Genomic DNA, 5,092 nt, shown 5'->3' on the forward strand with positions numbered 1-5,092 from the left:
TATCATGGCTCACACTGATCTGTGAATACTAAGCTTGGGGCATACTCACTGGACTGATCTGTGAATGAGCTTGAAAAGAAACTTTGCTTCAGGGCAGGGCAGGGCAGGCGTTTGTACTACTAAGCTGAAGCCTAAAGGAACAAAAGTAACTTAGTACTTGATTGTAACCTAGGAATAAGAAACAAAAGAACCGCGAAGGACTGACGACTAGCTGCTGCTAATTAGACACAAGTAGCATTTTACAGCTGTTGTGCTACGTGTTACTACTGCCCAGCAGTCCTTTCACAGGATCGGCGAGCTGCTCGGGTTCCTCTCCCACGGCTTGGCCTGAGCACCCCGGCCGGAGCCGAACGTCTCCGCCACGCCGCTGCCGGTCCGGGCCATGCCGACCGCGCCGCCCATGGGCTGCATGAACACGGGGAGGCCCCTGCTCGTCGTTGCGCCGGTGGGGCTCATCCCGAGCCCCAGGAAGTCCAGCGTGGCCGACTTGGCACTGAACAGCGATGACTGGCCCATCATGAGCTCCGGCAACCCCATCGGACCTTCAGTAGAGTCGTATGGTAACCCGAGGCCCAGCCCGGCCGACATCATCGGAGCTGGCTCGGGCTCCAAGCGCGGCGGCCATTGCTGCAGCGACCCCTCCGGGAACTCCATTTGCATGGGCTCCTGGTGGTGGTGGTGCTGCTGTTAATGCTGACCTGACGACGTCGACGCCGGCGACGATGACGAGATGTCCAGGCCCAGCCCACGCAGGAACGAGGAGCTCGACAAGGTGGCGCCCATCTGCGCCGCCTTCTGAAGCAGCGCCGTGGCGGACATGTGTGCCGACGGGGACGGCGACGGCGGCGGGAGCTGCTGCTGCCTGTCAGCTGCGGGGGCCGAGAACTGGGCGGACGCGGCGTCGATCGTGAGGCACAGCGACGGGGGCTTGGCGGCCAGTGCGCGCTCTGTTAGCTTTAATCTTGATGTATGTATCTGCATATTTAGTTTGCTTTCATCATGCATGTAGTTTAGGTGATCAACCAGTTTGCCGTGCGGCTGTACGGGTGTAGGAGTTTTGGTTCAACAGGGATGCAAGGCGAGATGCCGGAGATGGTCGTGCGATGCGACGTAGACGGTGAGATGCCGGATGCTTCCTGAACCCTGAAGTGGCTAGGCCGTATGAGACTGCGCTGCATGGAAAGGTTGAAGCCAACTCGTCTTGTACGAGTACTAGCTGGGTGAGTTTGTTAGTACGTAATGCTGCAGGTTGTTAGGCCAAGTCACGGCGCAAGTGGTGGACGTGAGCCATGCATGTTAGCTAGTGCGTGAGTGCATGTAGTGGATTAGTTAGTGGCCTGGTCTAGTGGCCGGTTAATGCGTACGTGACTTAGTGGTCTGGCCGGGTTGTGCGTGAGGCAAACCTTCTCTGTGTATATATGTTGCTTTGAGTGAATGAGAAAGAAGGCCGTGAGGGCTGAGAAAAAGATGTAGCCACGGCTGACCAAGAGGAAGGTGTCTCTTGGCAAAGCTATTGCCTCCTTCTTCCTTGGTCCATGCGTGGGTGTGGGTGTGTTTCCTGAGAGTTTCTTCCATGATGTGTGTTTGAGAGAAACCATAAAAGAGAGAGATCGCTGTGAGACGCAGCTTGAGGTAGAAGAAGAAGCGGCGCTGCGAGAGGCGGCGCCAACACGCTCCGGGTACTGCGGCGCCTAGGCCATAGAAGACGGCATGAACATGCTGCCGAGGAGGCTCTGCGACGTGGCCCAGACGCTGCTGGTGCTGGCACTGACATTGGCGCCGTTGACCGAGGGCGGGGACGGCATCAGCGGCTCCGACGGCGTGTACTGGACGACGGGCTCAGGCGCGGCAGCGCCTATCTCCCGCTCTGCATGAAGCACAAGAGTCTCACCAAATCAGCAGCAAGATTCAGATCACAGATAATAAAAGATTAACGTTAAGCGCTAAAAGCTGGTGCAATAGAGAGAGACAGGGCCATAAAGCAATGGGAGGGGGCTGACCATCATTACCTTGCTCCTCGTGCTGCTGCGGTGCGGGCGCCGGCGGCAGCTGTGGCCCGGCAGGGTGTTTCCTGCAGTTAGCTGCACCTTAACATCCAGCACCGTGGGTTAATTAGAGAAGATGGCAGGGTGTTTCCTACAAAAGTGCGGACGAAGACCGGTCAAGCCACCTGGCTGCCACTTGTCAAGCTGTGATAGGCTGGGGGCTAAATTATCACATCTAGTGCAAGTTGGGGTATGGTGGAGTTGCATTTTGCAAGTTTGAGACTAAATCATCACATTCCATGCAAGTTAGGGTACTTGGGGTGCTATTACCTCTTTACTAAAAGTTCAGAACTGAGTCCTGTTGGTCCGGGCATATTAATCCTACCATTTTGGTCTCACGAAGTCAAACGGTTCGACGCCGTTTTAATCAGTTGAGGAACTCGGTTGTCCCGCCGAAAAGGCAGGTGGATTGCAGCCAAAAGTGTTTAAAGAGTATAAATGTTGTTTCTGTCGGTTTCTGTTGCATACTCAGGCCCTGTTTGGTTCATAAGTCTTAGGACTTTTTCTAGTCCCAACTAAAAAGTCTCTAGTCTCTAAAAAGTCCCTCCTTGTTTGTTTTCAGAGACTAAAAAGTCCCTAATCCCTTCCTAGAGGTTATTAAATGACCATGTTACCCCTAGTATATAGAAAAATAATAATCAAACAACACCATGGGGTGGCGGGCCATTGAATGCATGGAGGGGCATTGTTGGAAAAGTCTCAAAAAGTCCCAAAAAAGACTCTCCTTGAGAGTCTTCTTCATTTAGTCCCAAATGCCTAGTTTAGTTCCTAAAAAGTCCTTCCCGTTTGGTAAAAAAGTCTTTAAGAGGGATTTTTTCTAGTCCCTACACAAAAAAGTCCCTGAAAACAAACACCCCCTCAGAAGAAGGCAGTCAAAAATGTGGAGTACTGTTGCAGTATATTCGTAACTTGGATCTTCAGAAAAAAGCAGGTTCCACGTTTCTGTTGGGTCTTAGTAGTAAGCATGCCACGTATTCTTGTTGACCGAGCTACTCGTTTCTACAGTACAATGAGAAGCAATCGGATATCTGTCATCGGGACTTGGCCGTAGCTGCCCATGAGCAATCATATTCTGCTCCAAATGGCGCCAACAGGTTGCATGTGCTATGAGTACTCTACCATCCAGTCATTATGTAGGTGCCGGTTTTTAGCTTAGAAATTCGAGTGTGTTTCCTATTTATTTCTGTTGCTATCGATGGTCGTCCGACTCCTGAACAGTGAGTTGAAGAACGACGCTTTCTTCTCTCTGATCCAATCTCAAATTGATGCCTTATTTGCCTCACTTGAAAGTTGAGTCATCTATTTTAAAACGGAGGGAGTAGCAGCCTAGCAGGTAACATATCTATGTGCTTAACAACTTTTTGTCTCATGTCTGTTATGGGAGCTCATGTGGCTATGGGTAACCTCTTCACAATCGTTGATGAGGACCATTACAAGTGCTTGTTCAACGGATAAATGTCGATCAAGATGTCACTCAGCGGAATATTGCAGGTCAACAAAACACCGGCGGTTACAGACCTGCCGGAAGGTCTATCTATTATGCTTCCCCACTAGGTTTTTTCTGCCTATTTTACTACCTGTTCTTATCTGTAAAACTTGGTCATAACAATCGTCCTTCTAGCAAGTTGAAATATGTGTCTCGCACTACTCTATGTCTTGGAAACACGAATGCAAATATCATCATGGTTTCAAATCCTTCCAGAGGGAAGTATCAAGCCGTACCACGATACAAAACACACTCTAAGCATACAAAAAAAGTTCCATAAAATGCACATTACAGAACCTACAGGAAAAATTACAAGTCTCTGATAAGTTCTTTGATAATGGGAATGGCCACGGTTCGCTTGATAAGGCCGTTGCAGATGACGCCCTTCTGACTTCTTGATTGTGGCGATGCTAATAGTGATAGTCCGACCAAGCTATTGCTCCCTTCTCAACAATCTATCTGGCACATCTTGAATTTTGCAGGGAGTTGCCTGATGTTCCCAGCTAATACCAAACCTTCATAAAGAAGGATCATCCTGGAATGGTCGATCTCATCTCCTAACTGTTGTGAAAATAGATCATACAACACATCAGAAAAATCGCTCATGCTGTAGTTGATTTTATTCGTCTTTTTGATATGAGGGTTTCTGCATACGTACTGGCGATAAAGCCTTTGTCCACATCCACTGCCTCACATAATGTAGCGCCAGTATCCCGCTTGAAGCCCATAAAGTCGTTAAAAACAAATTTTTCAGACTGCTCACTGCACTAAACTGAACAATGTGATTTTACTGGCGTGGGCAAGTACCTGTTGCAGACCCAAGGGCCGGTGGTGAGCTTTGGACTATGAACTCGAAAAGGACCACACTGTTGGATATTACCATAGATTGCCGTGTGTCGCCGTCCTATGAACAAACGCAGTTCATCAAACTTCCGCTGGTCTTCAACCTCTCATAAAATGGTAGTGGATGCCAAATGGTCTGCTCGCCTTTCGCAGGAGTAGACACGCTGGGCTTTAGCCGCCCGTGAGTCGGATCACGGGCCGCCCCTCGCTGTCCTGCAGGAGAGCCGACAAAAAAAACCACTGGCGATCTCTGAACCCCCGATTCCAGGAGCCACGAGACGGGCATTTTGTTTGAGGGGGTGGCATTGACTTTCTTCCAGTAAATTCGGTGAATTTTTTAACAGTGCCTCGCGGTAAATAATCAAAAAGCCTTGTCGAGGCCTCGAGGGGGTTTTATATGAGCTGCACCGCGCTTTCGTGGAACAACATGACGGTTTTGACTGAACTCTTTACAGTTACAATTTTGCTAAGTCTCCGTCGACTTAAGACTTCGTTATGTCTTAGTCGATGCTATATTACTTTGATCTTGCACGAAGATTCATAAAAAAAGTCCTTTTCATTTTTCGCACTTTTCTCCACGGAGGTCTCATTCCACGAGAAGTAGGCCGACCAGAGGCATGCGGAGGAGGAAGTCATCGGCACAGGCATTGTGGTAGACGTGGACGCGCAGAAGGCGATGCTTCTATCCTACGCTGCTGCCCGCCAAATCTGATGCGAC

At 49.8% G+C, this 5,092-nt stretch overlaps 1 pseudogene; it reads right to left on the minus strand.

The window, feature by feature from the left end:
• Window positions 1-282: 282 nt before the first annotated feature.
• On the minus strand, window positions 283-2,252 carry LOC119316054 (annotated as a pseudogene).
• Between the last annotated feature and the right edge of the window lie 2,840 nt (window positions 2,253-5,092).

This window comes from Triticum dicoccoides, chromosome 6A (genome assembly GCF_002162155.2).
Source record: "Triticum dicoccoides isolate Atlit2015 ecotype Zavitan chromosome 6A, WEW_v2.0, whole genome shotgun sequence".
In the NCBI taxonomy this organism is placed as follows: domain Eukaryota; kingdom Viridiplantae; phylum Streptophyta; class Magnoliopsida; order Poales; family Poaceae; genus Triticum; species Triticum dicoccoides.